Genomic DNA, 19,445 nt, shown 5'->3' with positions numbered 1-19,445 from the left:
TTTTATAACATGTTTTTTTTCCTCTTAATATAAAAGGTAGTGTAGTACAAAAGGTTTTTGTTTAATTTTGGTAATTGGCATTTTATGCTTTGGTAAAACATTTTATACTTTGTCAGATAATCTCTGTGCTCTCTTTATTAGGTTTTGACTAACTAGAAAAACTAAAAAAGGGTTAAGATTTGTATCCATATAACTTTATCACCTTTAGATTTATTTGATATCTATCTCTTTGTTAAATTATTTTATAGTGGTTTGTGATTATATATGCACAAATGCTTTAAGCCTTTGATATTTGACAACCTTTCCAAAACTTAAATTCTGAATCCAGCCTTTTGACCTTAAACTAGCTTTTTACACATTAGGATCACCAAAAGTCTAAGACAGACTTTAGATTTATTTTAATGTGTCAAAACTATCCAGGGAACATTATCAAATATAAAATGGTGTTTAACTTTCTTTGGGCTGTACTTATAAGTATATTATTAATATACTAGTATTGTAAAATATTGACATGTCTTGGTATGTGTTATCAGTAATAATTATGGTTATTAGGTAAATTGCTATATGTCACAAAATAACCAATTTGGACTCTCTGTAACCATGGCTGGTCAAGTTTTATCATCTTTTAAGTTATTATTTTACTTTGATTCATCTCAGAAAATGATTCTTTCTGGCTAAGTCTAAAATTGGCTTCTTCAAGTAAAGGCCATGGAAAGGACTGACAAATCCACTTAAATACTGGTTTCTAATAACTTTGGAGATTATATATACCACTGGACTAAAAGAAAACGAAATTCCAAGACTTTAATTAAAAATCTGATATGACCATGAGTATAGCTAATTCAAACCTCATGAGACGGAACTAAATTTTCATATAAAGACTCTTTATTTAAAACATTACTAACTCTTTTATTTTGTTTTCCAGAGTCCTGACAAATTTTAAGTAATTAGCAAGTTTACCTGATCTCTGGGACCTTAAAACCATAGAAATCTGCCAAAGCCCTGTTCAAATGTCCTCCCTCTAAGCCCAGGGAATATCGTGGAAGAGGGGGCGTGCCAGATTGTAAGGGCCAATTCTGAGGGATGGAATTAGTTTAGACCCTCCAGATGAAGGAGGGACACACAAAAGCCTAAAGGAATACTAAATAAGATACTCCGTCTTTTCAGGCCACATGCTGCAGATAGCCATCCCAATCATAAAAGTCTTTCTCTGCTTCCTATAGACTTAGAACTTACTAAGTATAATTTTTATCAGTTATGGATTTATCCAAAAAGAAATATAATAAGTAATTTATCAGCCACCTTACTATAAATTACTAAATTTCCTCCTTAGCTTAATTGTTAATAATGCTTATATTTTGCTACAAGTTGTAGGTAAATTAGTTTTATAACTTTGCCTTTAAAATATTAAAGATCAAATGTTTCTCAAGTTTAATTTATGCCCTCCTCAGGATGTTATACCTATGGAGACTAATTGTCCAGAGGAAAAATTAAATTTATTAGATTCTGAATTGGTATCAGTTTTGTAATCCTCAAATAAAATTTACCATAAAGTTCAATTGACTGTTGATACAGAGGGTAAACGCATTGTAAGTCTGATTAAAAAAAATATGATGATGCATGCAAAGGATTTTTTTGGCTGGTTAGGCTGCTTGTTACCTTCTGATTCTACCTATGACTCTTATTAAGTTTCCTGTAAATGCTATACCAGATACAGGAAAAGGAAAAAAATCAATCAAAGGCCCAGATCATGATAGCTCGCAAAACAGATCTGGTTCAAGATGTTTTTTTTTCAGAGTAGGCCGGAGGCCTGACTCTATCTGGCCCCCTTTAACAATTGGCTATTAAATCAAGTGGAGTCATGTCCCCCCCCTAAGATATAACACCGCCTATTTCACAACACCATGCGACCAGATAGACAACTCTAGGAATGAGCCTTCCTAGCACCGTGGGACCAGACATCTCTAGGAATGAGCCTTCCTAGCACCGTGGGACCTCATGCTAGTTATTGGCCTACATATGCATTCCATGGAATGATCTTTGGCCAACAGGGGGAACTGAGGACTGAACTCTAATTTTTTGCTAAAAACTCCTTCCTAAAGAGGCCAGCTGGGTTAGGCTGGCAAATGGTAAGGAGGCCAGCAGGGTTAGGCTGACAAACAGTAAATTCCCACTAAGCGGCTTTTGTTAACCAAACGAAGCAGTGGTTTACTTCCTGACCTGATTCTGGTATGGCATTAACATCACCTAAAAAATAAGAAGCCCCTGTCTTAACTCAAGCATCCTAGCAGATGCCTATTCTTAAATTTAAACCATCTTAAAACATCCTAGCAGGCGCCTATTGTAAATTTAAAGTGTCCTCCTGTCTGGACCTCCCAGAGTGCTCATACCCTTATCTTAAAGTAAGCATATCTTTTCTGGTCTTCTAGATAAAGACTAACTCTCTCAGCCAATTGCCAGCCAAAGAATCTTTAAACCCACCTATAACCTGTAAGCCCCCGCTTCGAGATGTCCCACCTTTTTTGGGCCAAACCAATGTATGCCTCTCATGTATTGATTTGTGACTTTGCCTGTAACCCCTGCCTCTCTGAAAATGTATAAAACTGAACTGTAGCCCAGCCACAGCGAGTCCACTTGCCCAAGGCCTCTTGGCAGTGGCTCCGGGTCATGGTCCTCAAATTTGGCTCAGAATAAATCTCTTTAAAATTATTTTACAGAGTTTGGCTTTTTTCCGTCGACATCTCTATGATTGCATTTTCTTTTCTCTCTCTTTTCAAGCAGATGATGGGAGTCCAAGTATGAAGGTGACATATGTTGCCCGCGCCCCCCTCCCCCCTGTGTTCTTATTCATTTACCTCTGATGTTGTTCCAGCGTATTGTGGGGGTACCAATGTTAAGGTCAGGTACGTTGCCCTCTCCCAGCCTCCCCCCTCGGGTCAGAGCCTCAAGTGCGCCAATCCCCCAGTCGGTGCGCACTCACCCCATTCCTAATGGAGGTGTATGCCCATCCCCTCCCCCCACCCGCCCGACACCCACCCGATGAAGGTGATTCCTCTGTGTCCACTTAGGTGTCCATCGGTTCGTACCCATTTGCTGGTGAGCACGAGCACATGGTGCTCGTGTGTCCATTCTTGGGCTACCTGGCTTACTGGAACGGGTTCCAGCTCTGGCCAGGAGAACCACGAGAGGTGCCCTCTCACCGCTGCTCCTCCTAGCTGAATAGCACTCCGTGGTGTCCACGCGCCACATTTCATTTACGCACTCGTGGGTCGATGGGCACTCGGGTCGCTTCCAGGTCTTTGCGATTGTGACTTGTGCCCTGAGTCTAACCCTAACCCTTACCCAGCCCGTCTCCTCCTCGGCCCCTGCCTGACTGACTCCTTCCCGCCCGGCTGTCTCCTGTCACCGTCCTCTGCCCCTGCCTGACACGCTCCTCCCCGCCCGGGCCGTCACCGTCCTCGGCCCCTGCCTGACGGGGCTCCTCCGTCGCCTGGGCCTTCCAAGGGCTTGGTGTGGACGCTGGTTCCAGGACGCCCTCCCAGGAACCCGGTAGCAGGGCGGCCGCAGCGTCTCGCGCCACCCAACCGTCCGCCGGCCGGCGGCCGTCGCTAAGTGGCCTGCGGGGGACGTGCCCCCACTTTGGGGCGGGCGCCCAGCCTGGTGTCTTCTCTGAGGCCCCGTGGCTGCTTTTCCCCCCCGCAAGGGGAGCGCCGCGGAGGTGGGGACCGCCTCCTCGTCGGGACGTACACCCAGCTCTCCATGTCGGATTCCGGGGCTCTCTGTCCTGCCAGAAGGCCCAGCTGGCCTGCGGGTCCTTAGAGTGGCAAAAACATCCGAAAACTGAGATTGTGGGTCCGGTGGTTGTCTGCACTTCTGTGCTGGGCACCCCAGGGAGGCCCGGGGGCTGGCTGGACAACGCGGTCTGCTGGGCGGGGGGGGGGGTTTGGAGGAGCAACTGATGCCCTTTGCACTTTGGGTAGCAAGTGTCTGAGGTGTCTCTGAGCCCTGCGCCATGTCGGGGGGGGGTGGGAGGTGGGGGGGGTGGAGGAGCAGGAGGAGGAGGAGGAGGAGGTGGGAAGGGCCGTGGCCTGCAGTCGTGTTCCCGGGGTGGCTTCTTCCACAGGCTGCTTGGCCTGGGCTCCCTGCACCTGGGCCTTTGGAGGACTGGCCCTGTGCTTGCCAACGCTTCCCCTGCAGGGACCCAGAGCTGGGAGGTTGCATCTCTCAGCCCTGGGTCAGGCAGAGCCCCAGCGGGCCATGCCCACAACCTCTCTCAGCACGGGTCCCCCAGAAGGCTCCTTTGGGACCAGGATTCTCTTGCGGGTGACTCTTTAAGGTCTGGCCCCTGGATGGAGGGGCACCAGGAGTAGAGGAGCAGGAAGGGGAAGGGGGTGGCCGTGCGAGGGGACACTTTGAGGCCAAGTCCCAGCTTCAGCCTGATCCTCCTGGGAACCCCGGGGTGTACGTCACACCTCCTGGTTGTCCCGCTCTGAGACAAGGAGCCGGGCTTCGCATTCCCCCAGCAGCCAGTCGTGGGCTGAGGACACCTGGGGCGTTGGGAACTCCCTGGCTTCTCCTTGGCTTAACATCTGGAGCTGCTTGTGAATCGTGCCACCACACACACCCGAGTGCAGGTGTCTTCTGCACAGACTGCGGGCCTCGCTCTTCTGAATGCCGCTAGCTCGCCACCCACCCACGGGTGAACCTGGTCAGGGTACTTTCTCTCGGGGGCAGACTCTGATCCTGGCGGGCTACCGGTGTTTCTGTTTGCTCGTTTCTTTCTTCCATTTCGGGAAAGGCTTCCTTACTGGGTGTGGAAATCTCCTATGCCTTTCTTCGCCTATTCTGTCAGCTTTTAAATTCTCTTTCAGTTGCCACCCTCACAGATGGATTAGGAAACTCTTTCCGGTGCACTCATTAGTGAAATGACCTCAACGAAGCTGAGGGGTCCAATGCAGCCCCACAAACCACGCCCCACAAACCACGCCACCCCACCCATGGGACACATCCCTAGAGAGAGAGAGAGACGTCCCATACACTCGCTCCCCTCCCCTATGTGCTGTGCCCCAGCCCTGGCCATGGAGAATAGGCGGCAGCCCACCCACAGGGTTGGGGGCGCAGCTGAAAGGGGTTGTGGGGGAGGGCGGCCCCTGCCTGGGGTCAAAGGGCGGGCGACCCGCGCGTGCGCCATTGGCGGTGGCGGCGGCCAGGAGCTGGGGGTGGGGGGCGGGTAGGTGAAGGAGGCCAGGCGAGGAGAGGAAGGGGGCTGGAAGGTCTCTACCTTGGCGAGTCCAGCCGTGGAGGCGCATCTTATGTGAGTGTGAGTGAGTGAGTGTGAGTGTGTGTGTGTGTGTGTGTATAGAGAGAGACACCCCCCACCCCGGTCCGCCGCTCCCTGCCTGCCCCGCCCCTCCCCGCCTGTCACCCCCGTCCCTCAGAGCCCGCCGGACCTGGCCTGTGAACTCAACAGACTGGCCCGGCGCGGGGCCTGGGGCGGGAGGAGGCGGCGGGGAAGCGCAGAGAGGCTCGGCTTCTTGAGCGGGGCTGGGGCGCCCTCCGCCCTCTAGGGCCACACCACCCTGAACGCGCCCGACCTCGTCTGATCTCGGGAGCTAAGTAGGGTCGGGCCTGGTTAGTACTTGGATGGGAGACCGCCTGGGAATACCGGGTGCCTTAGGCTGCTTCTTTTTTGTTGTTGTTGTTTTGCCTCTTGTTCTGTCCCCTTTCTGGGAGCGAGGCGGCGGCCCGGGGTGGGGGTCACCCCCACCCTGAGGGCCCGCCGCGGTGCCTGGCGCCCCAGCCCGCACCGTGGGGCCTCCTCTTGTCCCAAGCCGCGACACCGCCGTCACGCGGCAGCACGCGTGGCTTCTGGACTGTCAGGTCTCAGACCAAAGGTCTGCTCTTTGGGAACCGACATGCTGGAGGAAACCTTGAGAGTCTGAGAGGGGAGGGAGTTCCAGAAGAAGGCCAGGATGTCATTTTGAGGGAGTATGTGACCAGAACTCGTCCCGTTGCTTTTGGGGTTCTATGGGCTACACGTAGGAATCTTTGGTGGCGGCCATGGCTAAGTGGCCTGCGGGGGACGTGCCCCCGCTGTGCCGTGGGCGCCCAGCCTGGTGTCTTCTCTGAGGCCCCGCGGCTGCTTTTCCCCCCGCAAGGGGAGAGCCGCGGAGGTGGGGACCGCCTCCTCGTGGGGACGTACACCCAGCTCTCCACATCGGATTCCGGGGCTCTCTGTCCTGCCAGAAGGCCCAGCTGGCCTGTGGGTCCTTAGAGTGGCAAAAACATCCGAAAACTGAGATTGAGGGTCCGGTGGATGTGGCTGCTTGGCCTGGGCTCCCGGCACCTGGGCCTTTGGAGGACTGGCCCTGTGCTTGCCAACGCTTCCCCTGCAGGGACCCAGAGCTGGGAGGTTGCATCTCTCAGCCCTGGGTCAGGCAGAGCCCCAGCGGGCCATGCCCACAACCTCTCTCAGCACGGGTCCCCCAGAAGGCTCTTTTGGGACCAGGATTCTCTTGCGGGTGACTCTTTAAGGTCTGGCCCCTGGATGGAGGGGCACCAGGAGTAGAGGAGCAGGAAGGGGAAGGGGGTGGCCATGCGAGGGGACACTTTGAGGCCAAGTCCCAGCTTCAGCCTGATCCTCCTGGGAACCCCGCTCTGAGACAAGGAGCCGGGCTTCGCATTCCCACAGCAGCCAGTCGTGGGCTGAGGACACCTGGGGGGTTGGGAACTCCCTGGCTTCTCCTTGGCTTAACATCTGGAGCTGCTTGTGAATTGTGCCGCCACACACACCCGAGTGCCGGTGTCTTCCGCACAGACTGCGGGCCTCGCTCTTCTGAATGCCGCCAGCTCGCGACCCACCCACAGGTGAACCTGGTCAGGGTACTTTCTCTCAGGGGCAGACTCTGATCCGGGGGGCTAACTGTGTCTCTGTTTGCTCGTTTCTTTCTTCCATTTCGGGAAAGTCTTCCTTTTTGGGTGTGGAAATCTCCTATGCCTTTCCTCGCCTATTCTGTCAGCTTTAAAATTCTCTTTCAGTTGCCACCCTCAGAGATGGATTAGGAAACTCTTTCCGGTGCACTCATTAGTGAAATGACCTCAATGAAGCTGGTATCCAATATCTAATCGCCGATTTTTAGCGAGTCCACACGCCAGGGTGGTCGGGGTCCAATGCAGCCCCGGCCAGGCCCAGGCCCCTTGGACCGGGCCACAGGAGGACACAGAGGAGGGTCCCAGCCCCCAGGAAGCGGTGCCGGCAGTTCTCCACGGGCTTGGGCGTTTTCCAGAGGTAGGAGATGGAGGGGACTGATTTCTTCAGCGCCCCACAAACCACGCCACCCCACCCCACCCCACCCATGGGACACATCCCCAGAGAGAGTCCCCATACACTGGCTCCCCTCCCCCTTGCGCTGTGCCCCAGCCCTGGCCCGGTGGAATAGGCGGCAGCCCACCCACAGGGCGAGGGGGGGGCGCAGCTGAAAGGGGTTGTGGGGGAGGGCGGCCCCTGGCTGGGGTCAAAGGGCGAGCATCTGGCGCGGCGCGCTGTGGGCAGTCAGTGGTGGCGACGGGCTGGGGGTGGGCAGCGGGTAGGTGATGGAGGCCGGGGGAGGAGACGAGGGGGGCTGGAAGGGCTCCACCTTGGCGAGTCCAGCCATGGAGGCGCATCTTGTGTTAGTGTGAGTGTGTGTGTGTGTATAGAGAGACAGCCCCCCACCCTGCCCCCCCCGCCCATCACCCCCTTCCTTCCCTGGGAGCCCACGGGGCCTGGGGCTGGAGGAGGCGGCGGGGAAGCACAGAGGGTGGCCACACCACCCTGAATGCCCCTTATCTCATCTGGTCTTGGAAGCTAAGCAGGGTCGGGCCATCGTTAGTACCTGGATGGGAGACCGCCTGGGCATACCGGGTGCCACAGGCTTCTTCTTCTTCTTCTTCTTTTTTTTGCCTCTTGTTCTGTCCCCTTTCTGGGAGGGCGGCAGCGGCCCGGGTGGGGGTGACCCCCACCCTCGGCGCCCGCCGTGGTGCCTGGCGCGCCAGCCCTCACCGTGGGGCCTCCTCTTGTCCCAAGCCGCGACACCGCTGCCACGCGGCAGCATGCGTGGCATCTGGACTCTCAGGTCTCAGACCAAAAGTCTGGCACCCTGTCTGACCGTCCCCCATGGGTGTGTGGACACAGCCAGATCCACACCGCGCCCTGCCTGCCCGTCTCCGGTGGGTGTGTGGACACAGCCAGATCTACACAGCGCCCTGCCTGCCCGTCTCCGGTGGGTGAGTGGACACAGCCACATCCACACAGCACCCTTTCTGGCCAGATCCAAACAGCACACTCTCTGCGCGTCTCCCGTGGGTGTGTTGACACAGCCACATCCACACAGCACCCTTCCTGCCCGTCTCCCATGGGTGAGTGGACACAGCCAGATCCACACCGCGCCCTGCCTGCCCGTCTCCGGTGGGTGAGTGGACACAGCCACATCCACACAGCACCCTTTCTGACCATCTCCCATGGATGTGTGGACACAGCATGTTCCACACAGCGCCCTGCCTGCCCATCTGCCGTGGGTGAGTGGACAGAGCCAGATCCACATAGCGCCCTCCCTGCCCGTCTCCCGTGAGTCAGTGGAAACAGCCAGATCTACACTGCGCCCTGCCTACCCATCTCCCATGGGTGAGTGGACACAGCCACATCCACACTGCAACCTGCCATCCCGTCTCCCGTGGGTGTGTGGACACGGCAAGATCCACACTGCGCCCTGCCTCCCCGTCTCCCGTGGCTGTGTGGACACGGCAAGATCGACACTGCGCCCTGCCTCCCTGTCTCCTGTGGGTGAGTGGACACAGCCAGTTCCACACAGCGCCCTGCCTGACCATATCCCATGGGTAAGTGGACACACCCAGATCCAAACAGCGCCCTGCCTTCCCGTCTCCATTGGGTGTGTGGACAAAGCCAGATCCACACAGAGCTCTGCCTGCCCATCACCCATGGGTGAGTGGACACAGTCAGATCCACACTGCGCCCTGCCTGCCCGTCTCCCGTGGTTGAGTGGAAACAGCAGGATCCACACTGCGCGCTGCCTGCCCATCTCCAGTGGGTGAGTGGACAGAGCCAGATACACACGGCGCCCAGCCTGCCCGTCTCCCATTGGTGAGTGGACACAGCCACATCCACAAAGCACCTTGCCTGACCATCTCCCATGGGTGTGTGGACACAGCAAGTTCCACACTGCGCTCTGCCTGCCCATCTCCCGTGGGTGAGTGGACACAGCCACATCAACACTGCGCCCTGCCTCCCGTTTCCCGTGGGTGTGTGGACACACCAGTTCCACACTGCACCCTGTCTGCCCGACACCCCTGGGTGAGTGGAACCAGCCAGTTCAACACTGGGCCCTGCCTGCCCGTCTCCCATGAGTGTGTGGACACGGCAAGATCCACACTGTGCCCTACCTGCCCGTCTCCTGTGGTTGAGTGGACACAGCCAGTTCCACACTGCGCCCTGCCTGCCCTTCTCCCGTGGGTGAGTAGACACAGGCAGATCCATACAGCGCCCTGCCTGCCCGTCTCCCGTGGCTGAGTAGACACAGGCAGATCCACACAGCGCCCTGCCTGCCCGTCTCCCGTGGGTGAGTAGACACAGCCAGATCCACACAGCGCCGCGACCTGCCTGCCCGTCTCCCGTGGGTTAGTGGACATAGCCAGATCCACACAGTGCCCTGCCTGTCCGTCTCTCATGAGTGTGTCGACACAACCAGATCCACACGGCGCCCAGCCTGCACGTCTCCCATGGGTGTGTGGACACAGCCAGATACAGCGCCCTGTCTGCCCGTCTCCCGTGGGTGAGTGGACACAGCCAGATCCACACTGCACCCTGCCTGCCCGTCTCCCGTGGGTGAGTGGACACAGCCAGATTGTCACGGTGCCCAGCCTGCCCATCTCGTGTGGGTGAGTGGACACAGCCACATCCACACAGCACCCTTCCTGCCAGTCTCACGTGGGTGAGTGGACACAGCGAGATCCACACTGCGCCCTGCCTTCCCGTCTCCCGTGGGTGAGTGGACACAGCCAGTTCTACACTGTGCCCTGTGTGCCCGTCACCCATGGGTGAGTGGACACAGCCAGTTCCACACTGTGCCTTGCCTGCCCGTCTCCCGTGGGTGTGAGGACACGGCAAGATCCACACTGCACCCTACCTGCCTGTATCCCGTGGGTGAGTGGACACAGCCGGTTCCACACTGCGCCCTTCCTGCCCATCTCTTGTGGGTGAGTGGACACAGACACATCCACAATGTGCCCTGCCTGTCCGTCTCCCGGGAGTGTGTGGACACAGCCAGATCCACACGGCGCCCAGCCTGCCCATCTCCCGTGGGTGTGTGGACACAGCCACATCCACACAGCACCCTGCCTGACCGTATCCCATGGTTGTATGGAAACATCTAGATCCACAAAGCGCCGTGCCTGCCCGTCTCCTGAGGGTGTGTAGACACAGCCAGTTCCACACTGCTCCCTGCCTGCCCGTCTCCCGTGGGTGTGTGAACACAGCCAGATCCACACAGCGCCCTGCCTGCCCGTCACCCATGGGTAATTGGACACAGCCAGACCCAGACAGCGCCCTGCCTGCCCATCTCCCGTGGCTGTGTGGACACGGCAAGATCCACACAGCGCCCTGCCTGCCCGTCTCCCGTGGGTTAGTGGACACAGCCAGATCCACACTGCGCCCTGCCTGCTTGTCTCTGGTGAGTGTGTGGACACAGCAAGTTCCACACAGCGCCCTGCCTGACCGTCTCCCATGGGCTGTGTAGACAGCCAGTTCCACACAGAGCCCTGCTTGCCCGTCTCCCGTGGGTGAGTGGACACAGCCAGTTCCACACTGCGCCCTGCCTGCCCGTCTCCCGTGGGTGTGTGGACACACCCAGATCAACACAGCGCACGGCCTGCCAGTCTCCCATGGGTGTGTGGACACACCCAGATCAACACAGCGCACGGCCTGCCGTCTCCCATGGGTGTGTGGTCACAGCCAGTTCCACACTGCGCCCTGCCTGCCTGTCACCCATGGGTGAGTGGACACAGCCAGATCCACTGCGCCCTGCCTGCCCGACTCCCGTGGGTGTGTGGACACACCCAGTTCCACACTGCGCCCTTCATGCCCATCTCTAATCGGTGTGGGGACACATCCAGATCAACTCAGCGCCCAGCCTGCCCGTCTCCCATGGGTGAGTGGACACAGCCAGATCAACACAGCGCACGGCCTGCCCGTCTCCCATGGGTGTGTGGACACAGCCAGTTCCACACTGCGCCCTGCCTGCCCATCACCCATGGGTGAGTGGACACAGCCAGATCCACACTGCACCCTGCCTGCCCGTCTCCCGTGGTTGAGTGGACACAGCCAGATCCACACTGCACCCTGCCTGCCCGTCTCCCGTGGGTATGTGGACATAGCCATTTCTATACAGAGCCCTGCCTGCCCCTCTCCGGTGGGTGTGTGGACACAGCCAGTTCCAAATTGTGCCCTGCCGGCCCATCACCCATGTTTGAGTGGACACAGCTAGTTCCACACTGCGCCCTACCTGCCCGTCTCCCATGGGTGAGTGGATACAGCCACATCCACACTGCGCCCCGACTGCCCGTCTCCCGTGGGTGTATGGACACAGCAAGATGCACACTGCGCCCTGCCTGCCCGTCTCCTGTGGGTGTGTGGACACAGCCAGATCCACACGGCACCCAGCCTGCCCGTCTCCCGTGAGTGAGTGGACACAGCCAGATCCACACTGCGCCCTGCCTGCCCGTCTCGCGTGCGTGTGTGGTCACAGCAAGTTCCACACAGAGCTCTGCCTGCCCGTCTCCTGTGCTTGTGTGGACACAGCTAGTTCACTCTGTGCCCTGCCTGCCCATCACCCATGGGTGAGTGGACACAGCCAGATCCACACGGCACCCAGCTTGCCCGTCTCCCATGGGTGAGTGGACACAGCCACATCCACACAGCGCCCTGCCTGCCCGTCTCCCATGGGTGAGTGGACACAGCCACATCCACACAGCGCCCTGCCTGCCCGTCACGCATGGGTGTGTGGACACAGCCCGATCCACACTGCACCCTGCCTGCAAGTCTGCCGTGGGTGTGTGGACAGGGCAAGATCCACACTGTTCCCTGCCTGCCCGTCAGGCATGGGTGAGTAGACACAGCCCGATCCACACTGCGCCCTGCCTGCAAGTCTCCCGTGGGTGAGTGGACATAGCCACATCCACACTGCGCCCTGTCTGCCCGTCACCCATGGGTGAGTGGACAAAGCCAGTTCCACACTGCGCCCTGCCTGCCCATCCTCGGTGGGTGTGTAGACACGGCAAGATCCACACTTTGCCCTACCTGCCCGTCGCCCATGTGTGAGTGGACATAGCAAGTTCCACACTCTGCCCTACCTTCCCGTCTCCCGTGGGTGAGTGGAAACAGCCACATCCACACTGCGCCCTGCCTGCCTGTCTCCCGTGGGTGTGTGGACACGGCAAGATCCACACTGCACACTGCCTTCCCGTCTCCCGTGGGTGAGTGGACACAGGCACATCCACACTGCGCCCTGCCTGCCTCTCTCCTTTGGGAGAGTGGACACAGCCACGTCCACAGAGCGCCCTGCCTGCCTGTCTCCCGTGGGTCAGTGGAAACAGCCATGTACACAAAGCGCCCTTCCTGCCAGTCTCCAGTGGGTATGTGGACACAGCAAGTTCCACACTGTGCCCTGACTGCTCGTCTCCCGTGGGTGTGTGGACACGGCCAGATCCACACAGCACCCTGCCAGACCGACCCCCATGGGAGCGTGGACACAGCCAGTTCCATACTGAGCCATGCCTGCCCGTCTCCTGTGGGTGAGTGGACACAGCCAGTTCCACACAGCGCCCAGCCTGCCCATCTCCCTTGGGTGTGTGGACACAGCCAGATCCACACAGCAACCTGCCTGACCGTTTTCCAAGGGTTTGTGGACACAGCCTGTTCCAACTGCGCCCTGCATGCCCGTCTCCCGTTGGTGTGTGGACACACCCAGATCCACACAGCGCCCTGCCTGCCTGTCTCCTTTGGGTGAGTGGACACAGCCAAGTCCACAGAGCGCCCTGCCTGCCCATCTCCTGTGGGTCAGTGGAAAAAGCCATGTCCACACAGCGCCCTTCCTGCCAGTCTCCGGTGGGAGTGTGGACACAGCAAGTTCCACACTGTGCCCTGCCTTCCCGTCACCCATGGGTGTGTGGACACAGCCAGTTACACACAGCGTCCTGCCTGCCCGTCTCCCGTGGGTGTGTGGACTCAGCCAGATCAACACAGCGCACGGCCTGCCAGTCTCCCAAGGGTGTGTGGACACACCCAGATCAGCACAGCGCACGGCCTGCCCGTCTCTCATGGGTGTGTGGACACAGCCAGTTCCACACTGAGCCCTGCCTGCTCATCTCTCGTGAGTGTGTGGACACAGCCAGTTCCACACTGCGCCCTGCCTGCCCGTCACCCATGGGTGAGTGGACACAGCCAGGTCCACAATGCGCCCTGCTTGCCCGTCTCCCTTTGGTGTGTGCCGACAGCCAGTTTCACACTGCACCCAGCCTGCCGGTCTACCGGGGGTGAGTGGACACAGTCACATCCACACTGTGCCCTACCTGCCCGTCTCCCTTGGGTGTGTGGACTCAGCCCGATCCACTAGGCGCCCAGCCTGCCCATCTCCCGTGGGTGTGTGGACAAGCCACATCCACACAGCATTCTGCCTGACCGTCTCCCGTGGGTGTGTGGATACAGCCACATCCACACTGCGCCCTGCCTGCCCATCTCCCGTGGGTGAGTGGACACAGCCAGTTCCACTCAGAGCTCTGCCTGCCCGTCTCCCATGGGTGAGTGGACACAGCAACATCCACACTGAGTCCTGCCTGCCCGTCTCATGGGTGAGTGGACACAGCCGGATCCACACCGCGCCCGGCCTGACCGTATCCCATGGGTGTGGGGAAACAGCCAGTTCCAACTGCGCCCTGCCTGCCCGTCTCCCGTGGGTGTGTGGACACACCCAGATCCACACAGCGCCCTACCTGCCCGTCTGCCGTGAATCAGTGGAAACAGCCATGTCCACACAGCGCCCTTCCTGCCCATCACCAGTGGGTGTGTGGACACAGCAAGTTCCACACTGTGCCCTGCCTGACCATCACCCATAGGTGTGTGGACACAGCCAGTTCCACACACGACCCCGCCTGCCTGTCTCCCGTGGGTGTGTGGATACGGGAAGATCCTCACAGCGTCTGCTCTTTGGGAACCGACACGCTGGAGGAAACCTTGAGAGTCTGAGAGGGGACGGAGTTCCAGAAGAAGGCCAGGAGGTCATTTTGAGGGAGTATGTGACCAGAACTCGTCCCATTGGTTTTGGGGTTCTATGGGCTACACGTAGGATTCTAGAGTGGTGGCACCTGATGTTGGGGGATCCGGAGTCACACCCAGACCTGCTCCACAGGCCTCCTTTTACTTTTCTCTTCGGATTCATTATTTTTAAAAAGTGTCTCTACCTCTATCATTGATTTTCTTTTCTCTCTCTTTTCAAGCAGATGATGGGAGTACAAGTATTCAGGTGACATGTGTTGCCCGTGCCCCCCTCCCCCCTGTGTTCTTATTCATTTACCTCTGATGTCGTTCCAGCGTATTGTGGGGGTACCAATGTTAAGGTCGGGTACATTGCCCTCTCCCAACCTCCCCCCTCAGGTCAGAGCTTCAAGTGTGCCCATCCCACAGTCGGTGCACACCCACTCCATACCTAATGGAGGTGTATGCCCATCCCCTCCCCCCACCCGCCCGAAACCCACCCGATGAAGGTGATTCCCCTCTGTCCACTTAGGTGTCCATCCGTTCCTACCAATTTGCTGGTGAGCGCACTCACGTGGTGCTCGTTTGTCCATTCTTGGAATACTTGGCTTACTGGAACGGGTTCCAGCTCTGGCCAGGAGAGCACGAGAGGTGCCCTCTCACCGCTGCTCCTCCTAGCTGAATAGCACTCCGTGGTGTCCACGCGCCACATGTTATTAATGCACTCCTGGATGGATGGGCACTCGGGTCGCTTCCACATCTTTGCGATTGTGAATTGTGCCCTAACTGTAACCCTAACCCTTACCCAGCCCGTCTCCTCTGCCCCTGCCTGACGCGCTCCTCCCCGGCCAGGCCCGTCACTGTCCTGGGCCCCTGACTGACCGGCTCCTTCCCGCCCGGCCTGTCACCTTCCTCTGCCCCTGCCTGACACCCTCCTCCCCGCCCGGCCCCTCACCTCGGCCCCTGCCTGACTCGCTCCTCCCCACCCGGCCGGTCACCGTCCTGGGCCCCTGCCTGACCGGCTCCTTCCCGCCCGGCCTGTCACCGTCCTCTGCCCCTGCCTTACACGCTCCTCCCCGCCCGTCACCCTCCTAGGACCCTGCCTGACCGGCTCCTCCATCGCCTGGGCCTTCCAAGGGCTTGGTGTGGACGCTGCTTCCAGGAAGCCCTCCGGGAACCCGGCAGCAGGGCGGCCTCAGCAGTCTGGCTCAGGTGCCCCGCTGTGCCGCGGGGGCCCAGCCTGGTGTCTTCCCTGAGGCCCTGCAGCTGCTGCTCCCCGCAAGGGGAGAGCCGGGGAGGTGGGGACCGCCTCCTGATGGGGACGTACACGCAGCTCTCCACGTCGGATTCCGGGGCTCTCTGTCCTGCCCGAAGGCCCAGCTGGCCTGCGGGTCCTTAGAGTGGCAGAAACATCCTCAAACTGACATTGCGAGTCCGGTGGTTGTCTGCACTTTTGTGTGGGCACCCCAGGGAGGCCCAGGGGCTGGCTGGACAACGCGGTCTGCTCGGGTGCTTTGGAGTAGCAACCGATGCCCTGTGGACTTTGGTAGCAGCGTCTGAGGTGTCTCTGAGCCCTGCGCCATGTCGGGGGTGGGGAGGAGGAGGTGGAGGAGGAGGAGGAGGAGGAGGAGGAGGAGGAAGAGGAGTGGGGGGAGGGAGGGGCCGTGACCTGCAGTCGTGTTCCCGGGGTGGCACGGCATGTGGCTTCTTGCACAGGCTGCTTGGCCTGGGCTCCCTGCACCTGGGCCTTTGGAGGACTGGCCCAGTGCTTGCCAACACTTCCTGCAGGGACCCAGAGCTGGGAGGTTGCATCTCCCAGCCCTGGGTCGGGCAGAGCCCCAGCGGGCCATGCCCACAAGCTCTCTCTGCACGGGTCCCCCAGAGGGCTTCTTTGGGACCAGGATTCTCTTGCGGGTGATTTTTTAAGGTCTGGCCCCTGGATGGAGGGGCACCAGGGGTAGAGGAGCCGGAAGCGGAAGGGGGTGCCCATGCGAGGGGACACTTTCAGGCCAAGTCCCAGCTTCAGCCTCATCCTCCTGGGAAGCCCCGGAGTGGACATCACACCTCCTGGTTGTCCCGCTCTGAGACAAGGAGCCGGGCTTCGCATTCCCACAGCAGCCAGTCGTGGGCTGCGGACACCTGGGGCGTTGGGAACTCCCTGGCTTCTCTTTGGATTACCATTTGGAGCTGCTTGGGAATTGTGCCGCCACACACACCCGAGTGCAGGTGTCTTCTGCACAGACTGCGGGCCTCGCTCTTCTGAATGCCGCTAGCTCGCCACCCACCCACGGGTGAACCTGGTCAGGGTACTTTCTCTCAGGGGCAGACTCTGATCCGGGCGGGCTACCGGTGTTTCTGTTTGCTCGTTTCTTTCTTCCGTTTCGGGAAAGGCTTCCTTACTGGGTTTGGAAATCTCCTATGCCTTTCCTCGCCTATTCTGTCAGCTTTAAAATTCTCTTTCAGTTGCCACCCTCACAGATGGATTAGGAAACTCTTTTCGGTGCATTCATTAGTGAAAAGACCTCAATGAAGCTCGAATCCAATATCTAATCGCCGACTTTTAGCAAGTCCACACCCCAGGGTGGTTGGGGTCCAATGCAGCCCCGGCCAGGCCCAGGCCCCTTGGACTGGGCCACAGGAGGACACAGAGCAGGGTCCCGGCCCCCACGGTCGCGGTGCCGGCATTCTCCAAGGGCTTGGGGGTTTTCCAGAGGTAGGAGATGGAGGGGACTGGTTTCTTCAGCGCCCCACAGGCCACGCCACCCCACCCCACCCATGGGACACATCCCGAGAGACGCCCCTACACTCGCTCGCCTCCCCCATGCGCTGTGCCGCAGCCCTGGCCCGGGGGAATAGGCGGCAGCCCACCCACAGGGCTGGGGGCGCAGGTGAAAGGGGTTGTGCGCGAGGCCGGCCCCTGGCTGGGGGCAAAGGGCGAGCGCCCCACGCGTGCGCAGTCAGCGGCGGCCGGCGCCCTGGGAGTGGGGAGCGGGTAGGTGAAGGAGGCGAGGTGAGGAGAGGAGGGGGGCTGGAAGGTCCCCACCTTGGTGGGTCCAGCCGTGGAGGCACATCGTGTGTGTGTGTGTGTCTGTGTCTGTGTGTCTGTGTGTGGAGAGACAGCCCCCCACCCCGCCCCGTCCCTCACCTCAGTCCCGCGAACTCAACAGGCCCTGTCCGACCGGCGAACTCAACAGGCCCGGCCCGGCGCGGGGCAGAGCTATCGCGGGGAAGTGCAGTGAGACTCGGCTTCTTGAGCGGGGCAGGGGCGCCCTCCGCCGTCTAAGGCCACACCACCCTGAACGCTTCCCATCTCTTCTGGTCTCCGAAGCTAAGCAGCTTCCGTCCTGGTTAGTACTTGCATGGGAGACCGCCTGGGAATACCGGGTGCCGGAGGCTTTTTTTTTTTCTTTACTTTTCTTTTTTTTTTGCCTCTCATTCTGTCCCCTTTCTGGGAGTGCTACTGCGGTGGCGGCGGCGGGTCCCGCGGATCGCCCCCACCCTCAGCGCCCCCCGGGGTGCCTGCCACCACAGCCCACACCGTGGGGCCTCCTCTTGTCCCGAGCCGCGGCACCGCCGCCACGCGGCAGCATGCGTGCCATCTGGACTGTCAGGTCTCAGACCAAAGGTCTGGTCTGTGGGAACCGACACGCTGGAGGAAACCTTGAGAGTCTGAGAGGGGAGGGAGTTCCGGAAGCATTCCAGGATGTAATTTGAGGGAGTATGTGACCAGAACTCGTCCCGTTGCTTTCGGGGTTCTATGGGCTACACCTAGGAATCTTTGGTGGTGGCACCAGATGTTGGGGGATCCGGAGTCACACCCAGACCTGCTCCACAGGCCTCCTTTTACTTTTCTTTTCGGATTCATTTTCTTAAAAAGTGTCTCTTATCTCTATTATTGCATTTTCTTTTCTCTCTCTTTCCAAGCAGATGATGGGAGTCCAAGCATTGAGGTGACATGTATTGCCCCTGCCCCCCAGCCCCTGTTTTCTTATTCATTTATTTCTCATTTTCTCCCAGCCTATTGTGAGGGTACCAAGGTTAAGGTCAGGTGCATTGCTCTTTCCCCGCCTCCCCCCTCGGGTCAGAGCTCCAAGCGCGCCCATCCCCCAGTTGGTGCGCACCCACCCCCTCCCTAATGGATGTGTATGTCCACCCCCTCCCCACGCCCGCCCGACACCCACCCGATGAAGGTGATTCCCCTCAGTCCACTTAGGTGTCCATCCGTTCCTACCAATTTGCTGGTGAGCGCGCTCACGTGGTGCTCGTGTGTCCATTCTTGGGATACTTGGCTTACTGGAACGGGTTCCAGCTCTGGCCAGGAGAGCACGAGAGGCGCCCTCTCACCGCTGCTCCTCATAGCCGAATAGCACTCCGTGGTGTCCACGCGCCACATGTTATTAATGCACTCCTGGATGGATGGGCACTCGGGTCGCTTCCACATCTTTGCGATTGTGAATTGTGCCCTAACTGTAACCCTAACCTTTACCCAGCCCGTCTCCTCTGCCCCTGCCTGACGCGCTCCTCCCCTGCCAGGCCCGTCACTGTCCTGGGCCCCTGCCTGACCGGCTCCTTCCCGCCCGGCCTGTCACCGTCCTCTGCCCCTGCCTGACACCCTCCTCCCCGCCCGGCCCCTCACCTCGGCCCCTGCCTGACTCGCTCCTCCCCACCCGGCCGGTCACCGTCCTGGGCCCCTGCCTGACCGGCTCCTTCCCGCCCGGCCTGTCACCGTCCTCTGCCCCTGCCTTACACGCTCCTCCCCGCCCGTCACCCTCCTAGGACCCTGCCTGACCGGCTCCTCCATCGCCTGGGCCTTCCAAGGGCTTGGTGTGGACGCTGCTTCCAGGAAGCCCTCCGGGAACCCGGCAGCAGGGCGGCCTCAGCAGTCTGGCTCAGGTGCCCCGCTGTGCCGCGGGGGCCCAGCCTGGTGTCTTCCCTGAGGCCCTGCAGCTGCTGCTCCCCGCAAGGGGAGAGCCGGGGAGGTGGGGACCGCCTCCTGATGGGGACGTACACGCAGCTCTCCACGTCGGATTCCGGGGCTCTCTGTCCTGCCCGAAGGCCCAGCTGGCCTGCGGGTCCTTAGAGTGGCAGAAACATCCTCAAACTGACATTGCGAGTCCGGTGGTTGTCTGCACTTTTGTGTGGG

At 58.9% G+C, this 19,445-nt stretch overlaps 2 pseudogenes; both read left to right on the top strand.

The window, feature by feature from the left end:
- Positions 1-5,561: 5,561 nt before the first annotated feature.
- On the top strand, positions 5,562-5,680 carry LOC142866322 (uncharacterized; annotated as a pseudogene).
- Positions 5,681-7,795: 2,115 nt separating this feature from the next.
- LOC142866324 (uncharacterized) lies at positions 7,796-7,915 on the top strand (annotated as a pseudogene).
- Positions 7,916-19,445: the final 11,530 nt, after the last annotated feature.

This window comes from Microcebus murinus, unplaced genomic scaffold (genome assembly GCF_040939455.1).
Source record: "Microcebus murinus isolate Inina unplaced genomic scaffold, M.murinus_Inina_mat1.0 scaf002_hap2_Mmur4.0, whole genome shotgun sequence".
Taxonomy (NCBI): domain Eukaryota; kingdom Metazoa; phylum Chordata; class Mammalia; order Primates; family Cheirogaleidae; genus Microcebus; species Microcebus murinus.
This window is presented reverse-complemented; position numbering and strand designations above follow the sequence as displayed.